This window comes from Euprymna scolopes, chromosome 1 (assembly GCF_053919585.1).
Source record: "Euprymna scolopes isolate OS-2025 chromosome 1, ASM5391958v1, whole genome shotgun sequence".
NCBI classification, from domain to species: Eukaryota; Metazoa; Mollusca; class Cephalopoda; order Sepiida; family Sepiolidae; genus Euprymna; species Euprymna scolopes.
Window position 1 is genome coordinate 182,095,711 of NC_136482.1, and position 17,467 is coordinate 182,113,177.

The 17,467-nt window shown below is 30.1% G+C and overlaps 1 protein-coding gene across 11 annotated transcripts in view; it reads left to right on the forward strand.

Moving 5' to 3' along the window:
* LOC145277896 (voltage-dependent calcium channel subunit alpha-2/delta-2-like) overlaps positions 1 to 17,467 on the forward strand; it is a 445,906-nt gene that overhangs the window by 355,360 nt on the left and 73,079 nt on the right. The window lies entirely within an intron of this gene.

The following is a 17,467-nucleotide window of genomic DNA, read 5'->3' on the forward strand; positions in this document are numbered from 1 at the left end:
ATGAATAAACCTATTTTCTACAGATAGTATGTCGTAGTTTATACTTGGTCATTGATAATCTTAAGATGATTTATATTTGACGTCATTCAATTTCCGGTTTGATATAAAAACTTACATCTCAGAAAATTCATTTGATTAATATTTTCACAACAAAGCAAGGAGTATTCTATTTCTCATACGATGTTCTTTTTTGCAAACTCCTGAAAAATTTCTCCCTCTTTATGTCTCTCTTGTCAGACCACCGTTAGAGAATTGTGTCCCAGACTCTTCTCCAGATCTGATACATGATGTCCAGTATCTGGAGGGAGTTCAAAGACTGGCTACTCGAATGGTACAGGATCTATCAGATCTGTCCTATGACAGTTGACTCAAAAAATCTTTTCTCCTTTGTGTGTTGATGATTATGCTGTGATCTCATTTTGGCCTGCAATCTCTTCAATGGGCATTATGATATACCTTAAGACCTATTACTTACTCTTGCACCAGAAAGGGATCTACACAATCACTACAAGAAACTATTTCACCGGCTATTTCAATATAGCTGAAGGAGGACTACATTCTCAATCAGAATCCCTTGACCTTAGAATGTACGTCCAAATGAGCCAATAAACAACACAATACAATGATTCTCAGTGAATTTGGCTTACTATGTCCTCTTCTGTGTACGTTTTAACCACCGTTTCCCTACATGGCATTTGAATCACGATTGTTTTATTTGTGGCCAAATAAATTGAATTGGACGTTTTAATTATTTTCATGGCTGAATTGCATTTGCTAATCATATGTTGGTTACTTACAAGTTTTGTTTTTTGTCATTTCAATCTTTTCATATACAAACAACAATTTTAAAGATGTAATTAATGATATGCACTACAATTTACTGATAATTTTACTTGCGTCAACAACATAAGTATGAATCGTACATTTATGAAAAGTTATACGCAGATAAACAGCAGACAATGCTTGAAAACTGTTTGAAATACATGGTGCAAATTGTTCAGATTCTTTGCTTAATATTATCATACTCTGATTTTTTTTTTTTTTTTTTTGTCATTAATCTTGAGCTATGGCAGAGTCTGCATAAATCGGTATTTATCTCCACTTGATATGATCACAGGTTTGGTCCAGGTGAAGGCTGCTAATATGAAGACCACTGTGCTATCTGTCTGCTCATCTTATCAGCCTTCTTCTTGGTCACTTCCCAGTGACTTTAAATTTAAAAACGAGTTTCACGATGGTGTTGTCTGCCCTTGGCACATATCCAAGCTGTCTGAGCCACCATTCTCTCATCTTTTCCTCGATAAGCGCAATACCCTAGCGCCTTCAGATGTCCTCATTGCAGATGTACTGGAGTGGTGTAATTCTAGAGATCCAGTGGAGCATTTTAGTTTCCAGAACAGCAAATGTTTGCTCCACCTCCCCCGTTATTGGCAAGCACTCAGAGTTTTACAAAATGACAAATCTTACCATAGTCACATTAGTCACATTTATACCATTATGGTATCAAATAATACTTTATATATGCAGGGTTATTGTTCAAAGGTCACAATAAAGTCTTTTGAAAAATGATGCTTATAATTTATACTCGCTCAAACAAATTCACAGTTTGTGTAGAATAAGAAAAGCTGATTGGCTATCTTGTTTATATCAAATGTGACATCACAACTCACATAAAATGGATTTATAAATTCCTATTCTCAATTTTTTTTTTTTTTTTTTTTTTTTTACAAATTAGATGAATAATTGCTGATGTGCTAAGGGACTATTCCTCTTTTTATACTAAAGATTTCTACATCTACATAAAAAAAAGACTTAATTCAGCAAAGAAAATCATACAATTTTGTTTCAAATTTTTTTGAGATGATAATTTGTAATTTAGATTATTTGGATTATTCAAGACTACTGTTCTCATCTTGTTCATTATTTGCACATCGACCAACATAACCTTCAGCTTTCTTAAGGTGAACTCTGAAATTTTTATGCCAAACTCAGTAATCTATATAAATTATGAATTGCATCCTTTATTTAATACAAAAAATTAAGGTTAGCATCACCTGTTGTGAAGATTGAATCTTTAACCTTCAGAATACTGTCACTTAGAACTGATTCTTTTTACTTAACACCTTTATCCATTGCGCCACATGTGCATGGTTCATCTATTGTTCATCTGTGGTGATGTTTTTTCTCCCTCTTCAACGTTGTTAATTAGTTTTGTGTCATGTAGGCTGATATTTCCTGCATATTTAGATCTGACGGAGTGGTTATTTTGATTATAGTTTTGAAATTCATAAACAGATACGAATGAACAATGCTCTTGAAGAAGGCCAACATAGATATCAGAAGAAACGACTTTTAAAAAATAATATTTGAGAAATACGTTATAGTTTTTGGTTACAGACACAAAATCTTTATTATAATAAGATGGCTAAAATAGCAAAATTTGCTGCTTGTGCAAATTCGTGATCTTTTAAACCAACACATTTCAGGTGAAAATATTATTACATACTTTTACATGTCATTTCAAAATTAATATAAATTACAAAAAAAAAAAAAAAAAATGATCCATTAGAAAATATGCTAAATGTATTTTAACAAAAAAAATCCTCCAAAATTATGTTCTGAGATTGTGTGTTTAAAAATGGCAGACCCTTGACTTAAGTCAAGGGAGATAAATCAGTTTGTCATACTGAATTGGTTATCAAACTCTGCCACATTAAAACATACAATAAAACTCGATAATTTGATAAATTTTGTTTTTGCTTGTAATTATTTTTCTACTGGGTTATTTTTTGTAATTTAGACTAATTTCAACAGGACACATAAACGCACTGATTTAAAAAATCAATTTGCGCAAGCACTCAAAATTTAAGTGTGTATATAAAAAAGACGCTTGAACATGCAGTCTTATAAGTCTGTTTTAATATTGCTGATGGTAAAAAAAATACAGAATTGCACCTTTATTCTTGGATATTGTCATTTACCATTGTTTTAACTGTGTAACATTTTTGGCTTGAAGTAACTTTAATGAGTTTACAAGTATTGATAATTATATATTGATTTATTATATATTTCGAAGTTCATATCAAATAGGTTTGCTGCTGAAATCAGTCTTATAAATTTGAATAATCAATTCCCGATTTACTTCAATTTATAAATATTTGATAGAATCTTCCAGATTAAAAAAAAATTTCTGCAATCTAATAAATCTTTTCTTTTTTTTTATTGATACAATGTTATTTCTGAGATAAAATGTAAAATGTAAGATTCAAAAATATATCTCAACGTTTCGCCTAACTGTTAAGAGAGCTTCATCAAGAGTGAAGTCAAAAAAGTGGCAAAAGGCGAAGCGTTCTCCATTTGTGATTGTTATTTCTCGCTATGAAAATACAACTAAAACATTTTAGTTTAATGGTCGCAAATAATATTTTTGACTTACAGATTAAATTCAATTTATTAAAAAAAACTTTGAATATTTAATCAAATTAAAAAATCGTTGGTCAACTATTGCTTTTTTTTTTTTTTTTGATGGGGTAATATTGACTTGAACAACATTTTCGACGGCTTCATAATTTTTTTTTTGGGGGGGGGCGGTATATTTTAAGTACATCTTTTTTTTCTTTTGAGAAATATGAAATTTAACTTTCTCAAATAATATTGACTTGAGCAACATTTTTGACTGCTTCATACTTTTTTTTTGGGGGGGGGGGCTAGGATTATTACTTAACCATAAGTTTTCTGTAGTAAGAATTATCTTGAAGAAAACATATCTACAGCAGCTTACCTAGAAATATATTGTTAAACTGTGTTAATCCTTCCTTTCCTTTGTAGCTGGTGTGTTTTAAAAGTTAACATTACGTAAATCCCCCCTCCCCCCATCACGTTTAGTGATTGCTGTGTTCGTGAAAGCACTGTCGGCTGAGAGTTAAATTTTGCTATCATTGTTGATATTATTTTATATTCCAATAGATATTTTATTATTATTGTTATTTTTATTATTATTATTATTATTATTATTATTATTATTATTATTATTTTTATTATTATTATTATTATTATTTTTTTTTTTGTGATTGTTATTATTTTTATTATTATTGTTGTTGTTATTATTATTATTTTATTATTATTTTTATTAGTATTATTAGTATTATTATTAGTATTATTATTCATATATAAATATATTCAATATATCATTCAATTATTTATTTTATTTATTTGTATTTATTTATTTCTTTTTTGTTTCCTTCTCAAAATCTAATTCTTCCGTGGGTTCAATCCAAGACGCTTTTGTTCCTCTCCTGTTTTACCCACTTCACTCCTGCTCTCCAAATTTGATTCTACTTTGAACTGGAATTATCTCATCATCCTTCTTTAAACCTTTATTATTATTTATACTTTTTTTTAGTTTCTAAGTATAGTTTTAGTTCAGTTGTAATTTTTAGTTCAGTGTTATTATATAATATATTTATCTAGTTTTTGATCTTATTTATACAAACCTTTTTGGTTACATAAAAAATACATGCATGTTTTGACTTAAACCAAAATTGATTTGATTATAAACTTATAAAGCTAAGCGGTTTTATGAAATCAAAGTTCAAGGCTAAGGTCAACCAAAAAGCATAAGATAAGGATGAAGTAGCGAATTGAATCTTATATGATCTACTAAATTCTGGTCATGTGAGATCCGCTTCTTAAAAATATGTTTTCTTGAGTTTGCTAATCCTTTTTATTGAATTGACGAGATTTAGCAATTTTGATTTGAGGCAAAACATGTACGTATATATGTAGTGAGACATGTTTGTATAAATAAATTTACGACTCTACTCATTATTGAGCACTATTATATAAACGCAGTAACATTCATAGGGTTGTTTCAGCAACCTTTATAAACTATAGGCTATAAATATATTTATTATAAAGTTAATTTTTGTTCATCTTCCAGTTCAGAGTAACATTTTTTTTTTGTGTGTGTAGTACTTTTGAATTGTGCTGTGATGCCATTGTTCACAGTATTGTTACTGTTGTCATATTTATCATATATTCATATTGATTTATATTTAAATATAATGTATGTATGGACAGCTTATCAGATTTTAGATTGTCTTTTTATTTATCCAATTGAATGTTTCTCATTGGTTAAAAGAAATAACTGAAAATATGCCAGTGTATTTCTATTAATCTTATGTGCTTATTAAAGAATTCATGAAGAATTCGCTCAATTCAGCTCGGTTATTTAATTGTTTTTATTTTTATTTCAAAGTTTGTGTATTTGATCAAATAATTCCCGGCTATTGTTTACATATTGATTATACTTTTATTTTGAAAAATATTATCCATTATTTATTATTTCAAAAAGAAAAAATGTTTTAAAAAAATAACTATATTCGTCTTATAAAAATTAACTTTCAAGCTATGCAATATTAAATGTTTAATTAACATTGCTTTAAAAATACTATTTAAATAAAATATAAATACTTATTCTAATATTTAATTGTGAAATTATATTCAATTATTTTTATTTAACAGAATTTGATATAAAATGATTTTTTTTGTTGTTGTTGTTGTTTTCTCGTTTTTTGGCGATTTGTTCATTTTAAGATTTGTTGAGTGAAGTGAATTAATGTGCTTAGTTTCAACTTTAAAAAAATACAATAGTCCAATCCTTTTTGTATAAATATATGAATTGTTTACGACAGGTAAAATTGAATTATTTATATATTTTCACAAATAGAAGAAATTATTTGTATATTTTCAAAAATAGAAGAAAAAAAAATATTTAAAACTATCTTTGATTTAAAAATATAAAATATTAATTTCCTATAAAAATCAGTTTGATACAAGAATTATCCGGATATTTTAGACATCAATAAATCTATACTTTTTAATGTCAACTATTCTTTTGTTTAATATAGTCGCCATTTTGAATGCTCAGTTTAGATTTGGCCCAAGTCCATTACATGCCTCCAATGAAATTAGCTAATAAATGAATCAAATTAAAATCTGGACACTTTTATTGCACCAATAAAATTAGAATTTGTGTAAGTTAGACATGCTTAACTAGCAGGGACACCTGGTGTCGCCTTGGTGAAAAACTCAAAACTCATAGAATTTAAATATCCACAAATGTCATGTAGAGATTCTTGTCTGAAAAGATTGAAAGTAATTATTAAAATTTATTACTGTTTAGATTCACTTATTTAATTGTTAAAGTCATTTCTTATTTCCAACATATACGGGGTAGGTATGAGGTATTTTAACTATAAATAGATATTCGTTCTTAGGAAAGAACTATTGGGGTGGGTATTATAATGTTTATATTATTATTCTTAGATACAGTATGGCAAAACAATCTTAAATCATTTGAAGATAGGGTTTGGATGTTTGATACTTTAATGAGATGTGCATCAACAAGATTGATGCAGATTTACTTTGTGTTTATTTTAGAATGTGTATGAATTTCTATGCTAAATTTGGTTGAAATTGTGAAATGATGTTAAAATTAAATAATCCCTTGATTTTTAGAAATAAATGTCAATAGTTAATTGAATGTGTTTTAAATAACGGTGCTAGTGCACTTACTGATCCGTGCTATTTTTTAAATCGTATTTCCAAGTTTAATTAATGATATGATTTTATGATATGTTTTTTTTATTCAATTGTAAGGTTAAAGTATAAAATAGGTACAAAACACCCTCCCCTCCCCATGTTAAGAATGGCTTTTTAAATAATAACGTTATTTCAGCACGGATCAATAAGTGCACTAGTACCTAAATAATATACATATATATAATATATATATATGACATAATTGCGTTGACACACCGGTTCTTGTCAGATCACCGAAGTTAAGCAAAATTGAGTCTGTTTAGTACCAGATGGGTCACCATTTGGGAATTCTAGGTGCTGTATGTGCTCTCCGCTTATCTCGGCATTTGTTTCCAGTCGGCCTATACATACGCTTCACTTGTCACTAGTATTTAATAATGTCAACTCAGGAGAGGTGTGGTTGGAGAGTGCACACCTCCTGTCACAGAAATTTCACATGCAGATACCCCTGCGTGAGTATCCATAGTCTGTCAAAGACTGAAGTAGCCTGTGTGTATATATATATATATTATATAATATATATATATATATATATATATATATATATATATATATATATATATTCAATAGTGTCCTGCCTGGTGCAGGCATTGACGGTTTTGGCTCTCCCTCTTTCCCTCAAGGCATTCATGAATTCATTGTTGCTCATCATTTTTGATGTTGCCCAGGTGTTCAGACTGTCAATGTATGTTTCTCGTTGTCGTCTTCTTCTATCCAGGATCTTTCCCATGATCCTTTGCTGCTTGTCGCAGAGTAGTTTCACGACAATCAGGTGCCACCTGTCCATCATGGTAATCCTTACTGAACAAAGTTTTCTGATTCAGAACCCTACTCATGCTGTTTCTTGAATAAAGAGTTTGATGTATTGTCATAGCTTTCTTTGCATTTTTACCAACAGTAGGTTGCAGTTTCTTTCTGTCTGAGCAGTTCCCATACTGGGCAATAGTCTTGACCATTGAACTCAGAGGTATCTTCTGCTCAGCACAACATAATACGAAACCATGAACAGAATTATTCCTGTTTGCTTTCTTATTATATCAGTAAACCTGCTTTCCATAACTTTACGTTATCCTAATCGAGGGGGAGAGGGCTAAAGTGGGCACTCAATCATGCCCAAGGGTCCTCCCACAGACTAGCAGAGGGAAAGAGGCGTCTTACTTTTCCTTTGATATTAGTGCTGTCACACTACTCTAATATATATATATATATATATATATAAAATCGAAAGGATGTAGTGTTTACCTGATATATGCAATGGTAAATTTCAATCTAATATAAATACCAGTATTTATATATAGAAAATATAGAAAATAGAAAAAAAGCTCAATACGCAATAGAGAGTAGAGCTTATTATAAGAGAAAGAAAATTAAAACTGTAAGTTTAAATTTACAATCAAAATTTATTGTTCGACTGAATATTCCAAAAAACAATTTACAAAGTCCTTATTCCGCGGAGTTTGCTTATTTCTTTATGTCCTCTGATGAGAAGAATAACAAGAATAGCAATTCTTTGAAACTCTGCGGAATAAGGATTTTGTAAATTGTTTTTTTTTTGGAGTATTCAGTCGAAAAATAAATTTTGATTGTAAAGTTCAACTTACAGTTTTAATTTTCTTTCTCTTAGTATTTATATATAGATAATTTAATCCCAACTGAATAAAAAAGCTCAATAGGCAATAGAGAGTAGAGCTTATTATCCTGCCTTGACAGAGTGCAAAACGGACTTCGTAATCTAGTAGGCAATGCCCTTTTCTCTTCTCTGCAACCTCTTTTCCACGGAAGAGACATTTCAAGCCTATCTCGGCTCTATCGTTATTTTCATGGCATGTGTTCGACTGAGCTCCAATCTATAGTCTCCCCCCTTGCCAATCTTTCACAAAGAACACTCTCAATAAATTCCCCAGCTCTCTATCGGTACCTAAACCTAAACGTGAATTCCATCAACAAAGTTTCTTTCCTAGAACTATGCATCTCTGTGGAACTCTGTTGATCTGTTTTCCAGTTGACTACAATACTGTCATCTCCAAATACAACGTAAACAAGTTTCTTATTGGACCGCCCTCGTAAATAATCTGATTATACCAAATTTCCACCACAAACGACTGCTCCACTACTTTCCAATGACTACAATACAAACATTAACCTTTATCCTCGAGTGGCCTCCGGGTATTGATACGTGGTAACTCCTTTGTAAAAAAAAAAAAAATAAATAAAAAATAAAAAGGAGTATCAGCCTTATTAATCACAGACCTAAACCGTTTTATAATGAATTACTGTTGCAAATATATTTGTATCGAGCACACATAAACTTGCTTGTTACTCTGACAGGATTATTATATTGACGAACTACTGAATGCCATTTTCTTGCATTTAAATTGCACTCAATCATTCGCATTGATACCGAAAAGGTGTTGACAACTGCTTACAATTCTTTTTCTAATTCTAGCACTTGTGATGGTGCATATATTCGATTCACAACTTTTTTCTTTAACATAAAAACACTAAAAACACACACACACGTTAAATAAAAGCATCTCTTATTCTATAGACAGTAAAACAGTCCAAACATTAGACAGACTTTTTCTGCCTATTTTGCTAAAGGACAAGTTTTATATAATTGAAATCATAACATTAAAGATTGTAAATCTCTAATGTCATAATATTAGTTATTAAATGAGGAGTTATTTTTATTGGAAACTGCGTTTAATCTTATATATAATAAAACGGTCTATTAATAACATTGAATTTAAATATTTAATGAAAACATCGCATCAACTTATTTAAACAAATTATGATCTTTGGTCAAAAAAATAATTTTTTAAAAAATGCTAGAATAAACTAAATCCACTTTTCACTGTTCAAAACCCAGAGTTAAAACAATCGTTTTTATCTAAGATAATCAAAAAAATAAAAATCGATTTGGGAATCTTAAGTAGGCCGATCTCTGTGGTGAATGTGATATTATGGTGATTGAGGATTCTAGCTAGGAAAATGATAGACAAATCTTCTGTACAGTGATAAGGATGACCATAGATCCTCTTCTCCACACTTTTGAATTGCCTTGTGCCTAATTTGTTTCGATAAATGTAAATTTTTTTTAATGAATAAATTTTTTCAGAGAGGATACTCTTTTCTTATCTTCAGTTTCTCTTTGACTGCGATCAATTTTTTTTTTTTTTTTTTTTTTTTTAATCATCTTCAATTTCTGACAAACTTTTCTTCTGATTCTTTTTGCTTATAACTGCAAACATGGCTGCTACTAAAACAGTGTCTTACCCCAATCCCACCCCGTTTTGTGCTCCCAGTTTGTCTTTTTTGACACATTTCCATGTTATGTATTAATCTTGAGGAATTTACAAAATTTATAATCATGCATGCCTCTTGCAATTATTATATTAAAATGTTTTTTTTTTTTTTTTCAAAATATGTTTTCCTCTTAAGCTTTTCCAATAATTACATTCTAATCATCCCACATTTTCATGTCTACATGTACTGCTTGTATATCCTTCTATAAATTGTGTGATTTGATACAACCAACACTTGTAATATTATTTTCAAAGAACGAACATGGCGCTGAAAAACATTGGTCATTTAATTTTTGCATATTTATAATGTTACAGAAAGCAATATTGGTTCTAAGTATTCACAGTGGGTTAATTTGAATATTTAGCCAGCCCTTGTAAGGGTACATTTAAAAACTATTATTTAACAGGTTAATATAATTTGCTTGAAGCATTGTTTAGTGTGTATATATAAATGAAATTTATGGAGGGTAATGCAATGCAGAGGTGTAATGGATAGACACAAGCTTAAACAAAATAAGGCATAAAATGGTGTAACGAACTATGCATATTAACCTTTTATTAATAACATATATAATTTCTTTTTTATATTTTATACCTGCATTGTGTTTGTACTTATGTCAGGATGGTCAGATGGGAGTCTGTATGATATTTGGGGAAAATTCCCTTCTTCAGATATGCGTTTGACTTTAGTTCAAATGTAAATATGGAGGCTTCCATCTGACCATACTTAAGCAAGTACAAATACAATGCAAGTATAAAATATAAGAAAAAAAATTACATATATATTGTATTAATTAATTCAAGTATAAAAAACATACTCCTCAACCTAACGTTCACAGGGAACATGAGTTGGAACATATACATTGAGAGCATTGCCATGGTCACAGCAAAGAAGGTGGGCTCTCTCTCTACTATGCGAAAAAGTATCCTGTACCTCTACAAAGCCACCATTCGCCCATGTATGGAATATTGTTGTCACATTTGGGCTGGTGCATCTGCTACTAGTCTCTCACTTCTGGACAGGATTCAAAAGAGAGTCGCCAACCTGATAGGTTCTGAACCGTCATCTAAGCTTCAGCCTCTGTCCCATTGACGAAATGCTGCATCCCTCTGCCTGTTCTACAAATATTTTAATGATGAATGCTCCAACGAACTACAAGCACTTGTACCTCCTTGACATAAATACTCCAGACAACCCCAACAAGCAGCTAAATCCCACTCCTACACAATAGAGATTCCTAGGTGTAAGAAAGCCTTCTGGGTAAGTTTCTTCCCCAGAACTGCTAAACTTTGGATCTTCCTTTCGGGATTCTGTTTTCCCAACTGTACCAACATGAAGCAGTTCAAGTGTAATGTGAACAGACATCTTGCTGCTCAACTTCCTACATAATACCCCTGCAACTTATGTTCCTGATTGTAAGTCCCTACATGAAAGTGGCACTGTGCCTTGTTTGGGGATGAAAATGTAATTAAAATTTTTTTTAATATATATTGTATTAATTAATGCAAGTATAAAAAACATACCTATATATTTAATTAATAAAAGATGAATATACATAGCTTATTCCACCATTATATGTCTTCATTTGTTTGTGTCTGTCCGTTACATTTCTGCATTAGATTATTTTCTCAACACAAATGCACAGCAAAATTTAATGAAAACATTTTAATTTTTGTATATTAAATGTTATTACATTAAATCAAACTCTTGAAGCCATGTCAAAAACTAACAACTTTCTCAATATTGTTTTTGACATATACCAAACAAATAAATTTTTTTTGTCAACATTGAAGAAACAAACACAATATGGACTTCATAAAAAAATAAAATCATTCTTTTATTTGACTGTATTTGCACTTTTATAATGTGAAGTCTTTCAGATATCTTCAATCATTTTGTAACCAAATGTCTTCAATTTAAGTACAAGTAAAAAAAAAAATACCAAGGAGAAATTGACATCATAGGTTGGACTGTGGACCATTCTGAATTCATCCTTTTGGTTCTAGCATTGCCGGACTTATGTTGATGAACAAAGTACACCCATCTACTTTGGACAAACCTAGATTATCACAAGGCCATTTAATATTTTACACTAGTTAAATTTAATAAAGTTAAGAATCTTTAAAATGCCCCTATCACATATGCTATGAGATCATCTTTAACTAAATAGCACTTACAAAAGGGCATTAAATAATGTACTTTCATGTTTATCTGTACCTCCCTACAAGGTCAAAGTTAAAATATATGGCCAGGTTTTAATGTGAGATATATCCAACTCCCCAAAAAAGGGCACTCTGAATTGGGACAAAAATTTAAATTTTCTGTCTAGAATGGTTTTTCATTCTCTGGTCAATGATGGGACAAATACTACACTTTAATCAAAGAACATTATTTATTTGCTAGTCTTGTTGGACAGCGTTATTTTCTAGGGTTTGCATAAATCTACCCATGGAATTTTTCATTAATTCTTTTTAGGTTTTTTTTTTCTTTATATTTACTATTTAATTATTTGAAAACTTACTAAAACAGATTTGAATTTTATATTAAAAAAATACTTAATTTATTTTATTTTTGTAGACAATTTATTACTTTTTCTAACATCAAACTTGTATTTACTTAAATTTTTAATTCATTTGTGTGTGTGAGAAAAAAACTTTCATAGAATGGTATAGTTGTTGGTTTATAGACAGGTTATTTTATTCAGTGTGATTTATTTTTCACCTATTAACCAATGAATATTAATAAAACATGGCAGTCTTCGATTCTTATTGTTAAAGAACCTCTCTGTGAGACCATATTATTTTTATTTATATGAAACCTTAAAAAAAACACTTTTTTTGTGCTTTCTTTGTTGTCTTTCTAAATCATCAAATTGGCTTGCATGCAATGTTGGAGTTGTATTTTATATGTTTTTAATATGTGTGCATAATATTGAAACAATTACAAACATTTTTGTTTTTAATACTTTTATTCCATTTCTCATTTTATTCATTTCAAAATGACTGAAATACATTTTCATTTTAAAATCTAAAATAAATTTCAATTTAATTTTTTGGATGTATTCATGTTAGTAAAATTTCCTCCTGGTACTTAACTGATATTCATATAAGAAAAAAGATTAGATTTCTATTTTGATGACAAGGTCTCATGTATGATATGAAAAGAAACTGGAATCTTAAGGAGATATCAATCATACCAATTATTATAGGTGCCACAGGACTTATGAAGAAGAACCTGAAGTCCTACCTAACTAATATTTCTGGTGAACCAAATGTAAAAGAGATCCAGGCAATTACACTTAAGGGAACAGCGAGGATACTAAAAAGAGCTCTCGGTTGGTTTCAATAAAAAGCAGGGCAATGTTGACAGCTGGTTTGGCTGCTCCATACCCAGCGTTACAATCTTCAAAGGAAGAAAATTTTAAAAAAATATCTAATAAATGATTAGAAGCTGAAAGGAATGTGTTAAATTGAAAAAAAAATGTATAATGGAAAATAATATTATTATGATAATGATAATTATCATTATCATAATAATAATAGTAGTAGTACAAACGAAAATAATAGTAAATAAATATAGTAAAATAATAATATTGATGATGGTTATAATAATAATAGTAATTATATATATATATATATACATATATATATATATATAAGAACACAATTAAACATTGTAAATTATAATTTACAAGAATTTATTGTTTGACGGGATACTCAATAAGAAATATTAAGAATTTATCAATCTGCGGAGTTTCAAAGAATTTGTTCTTTTCATCAGCAGAAAGATTTTAGCAAAAATAATTATTATATATATTATTATATGATTTTACTACTACTAAATTTTACTCTCATATATATAATAATTATTATATATATTATTATTATATGATTTTACTGATAAATTGAAAATGCATTTTAATAACTTATCATATAGATAATAACTTATATGCTTAAAAATTAGTGAAAAGAGTTTATGAAATGCAGAAAAAAATTCAAAGTGAAAAATGCAAGTGAAAGGATATGCAGTTATTATGTTGGTTGTCAGATGCAATGTTCTCATTAGTGTTAGTTTTAGTTACAATAGGCAATATTGACATAGCGATCTAAATTAACAATATAAAATGAGAATAATCCAATTATTCAGTAGAAATATATATATATATATATATACTGACTTGAATATTTTTTACAGAAATATTGAAAATTTATCATTGCATTCATCATTTTCAGTCCTCTCATAATATTCTTCATCGCTCAACTGACAATCCATTTATCTCATTAACTCTTAAATTTGAGTGGCTTTTCACCTTGATACTCATTACTAAAAATTAAAAACTAACTAAACATTTTAATCTAATGATTTGTACAGCAATTGAGTTAAAAAAGGTTGTCAATTTCCATCCAATTGTTGGGTTGCAAACCTGCCGAGAAGATTTTTTAAAACTTCTCTGAACAGCAATTAATTAGATGTGCTGCTTTGTTTGTCTTTTTTTTACGTCTTTTACAGACATAACATATTCGATTGTTTCATGTCGATTAAGTCCTGACTCTTCTGTTAAGATTTTTCTGGAGATAATTTTACTAACATGAGAATCCATTTTTGTTTGCTATTTTATTATAAAAAAAAATTTTGTTTTGTTTTTTTTTTTAATAAAATTATGAAGATAACCGTGAAATTTCTTACATAAAAAAAGGCTGAACTGTTTGTTGGATGATCCAACTAATGGATTATTTCATATTAAATGACACAAGTTAACCTCCCAGAAACATCTGTTAACATTTACTCATGTTCATATATAAGTCTTTTAAAAAAACTACAAAATATTAGATCTGTATCTTTAATTGTTTTAAAATTCCTACCCATTCAGAGGAGTCGAATAGGAGGAGATTGTCACAAAGTTTCAAAGCTTTTTTTTTTTAGGCCACATTTAAATTTGAAATTTAAGAATTCAGGTTCAACATAAGTTTGAAAAAAAAAACAAAAAAGAAAACAGGAAATTAGATCAACTTTCAAATTTATATATCATAATAGGTGCTTGTGCAGTACAATGGATTTTGGAACAAATGTATCTCAGGTAAAAACACTATAATGTACCTACCTGTCATGTCGAAATTTGTTTAAATTTCGAAAATTACAAAATTAATCCAGTAAAAAACATAATTACAAGTAAAATTAGAGTTTATCAAATTCATACATTTTATTGTGTGCTTTGATGTTGAATAGAATTCTATATGACAAACTGATTTATCTTCCTTGCTTTCTTGGAAATTCATTGAAAATTTTTTTAAATACCAGACCGCTAGTGTTTACGATTTTTTTTTTTTTTTTTTAAACCACCAGAAAAAACATTGAAGCACAGAAATTAGGAACTTGAGATTTCTGGAAAATCTACAGCAGTGTAGTAAATAATGGACAGTCAACGATTCCCCCACTATTAAACAATCATGAGGTTGTTTGCACAGCAACCGAGAAAGCTAACATGCTTGCCAGTCAGTTTGCCTAAAACTCTACTTTGTACCCAGCAAACCACTCCCTCCCTGATTTTCCTTTGCGGACAGAAACCTCACTAGATGATTTGAAAATCACCACTTCTCAAGTACATGAAATCGTAAAAAACTTAGACACCTCAAAAACATGTGGACTTGATCTCATCCCAGCTGTACTATTAAAAAAAAATGCTCCACTGAGGTTGCTCCAGTTCTTTCCAAACTTTTCAACAAATGCCTTAATAAATCTTGCTTCCTGACTGTTGGAAAACTGGTTCTGTGGTACCAGTTTACAAGAATTCTGCCGAAAGAACTAACCCATTAAATTATTACCCCATTAGTCAGTTTACAAGAATTCTGCCGAAAGAACTGACCCATTAAATTATTACCCCATTAGTCTCCTCCCTCTTTTTTTGCCAAAATATTTGAGTTCATAATTAATCAAGCTCTAGTCCACCACCTTACAGTTGCTAAACTTCTGTCCAGCCATCAATATGGATTTAGGCAAGCCCATTCTACTGCAGATATTCTAACTGTAATCTCTGAACATATATACCATGCACTGGATAAGGCAGGAGAGGGGAGGGCAGTAGCCTTAGATATATCTAAGGCTTTTTACATGATGGTCTTCTCATGAAAATCAGATCTTATGGTATTACTCGATGAATACTTAGCATAATTAAATCCTTCTTAAATAAGACAAGAATCTAAGTTGTCCTCGATGGTCGTATGTCAAATCAATGATATAAATGTGTGTGTACCTCGGGTTGATCCTTGGACCTGTATTATTCCTGATATTCATAAATGACCTTCCTGATAAAATTGTCTTTGAGATGGGTATATTTGCTGACAGCATCATGCTCTATAACAGCCATGAGGGGAAAACGAATGAAAACATATCCAAGACAATGGAGGAAACCATAAAGGAAGACGTCCAGTCTGTAGTGGAATGGGAACAGAAATGGATGGTCACATTCAATGCTGCCAAGACTAAACTTGTTTCCTTTAATAATTACAAGAAACCTTCTCAACCACTAATAGCTATGGTTAGTGATACATTACCAAAAGTACTTCTTTCAAACTTCTTAGCTTCACAGGGAACATGGGTTGGAATGAGTAAGGTGGGCCCTTTCTACCGTGCTAGAAAGTTACTTATGCCCAAAAGTATCCTGTACATCTACAAGGCCAACATTCGCCCATGTATGGAGTATTGTTGTCAGATTTGGGCTGAACTGTCATCTAAGCTTCAACCTCTGTCCCAGCGACGAAATGTTGCATCCCTCTGCTTGTTTTACAAGTATTTTAATGATGGATGCTCTGACAAACTACAAGCCCTTGCCCCCCCCCCTCGATATAAATACTCCGACAAACCTGACAAGCAGCAAAATCCCACCCCTTCACTATTAAGGTCCCCAGATGTCAGAAAGCCTTCTACTCTAATAGTTTCTTTCCTAGAATTGCTAGACTTTGGAATTTCCTTCTGGGTTTCTGCTTCCCCAACTGTACAGACATGCGGAAGTTTAAGTGCTATGTAAACAAACATCTTGCTGCTCAACTCCTTACAACTTATGTCCCAGATAGTAGCTTCCTACATCAAAGTGGCACTGTGCCTTGTTTTGGGTGAAGATGTAATAATAATAAAAATTTAAAAAAAAAATAGATTTAGCAAATGTACTGGATCATTTTCGTAATTTTAGAATTTAAACAAATTTCGACATGACAGACCTACGTGCTAGTGTTTTTTTTTTATTTGAAATTCCATTGTACTGTACAAGTATTTCATAATATATTTATATATTATATATTATATATCATATATACATTTAAAGTTAAAGCTATTAAACAAGTTGATATATTTCAATTTTTTTCCATCCATTCGATGTATTTGTTGGATTTTTTCAGAGTTTCTTGGAGGCTGCCTTGTTGAGTACTGTCATGATGTGATACATAATTTGCAGCATTTTTATTTATATTTTGTAAAAGTATTAATAAAGAAGAAATAAAAACATTTATGAACTTGAAGTAAATTTCTATAATGTTCAATGTGACCAAAATATTATTTTATAAAT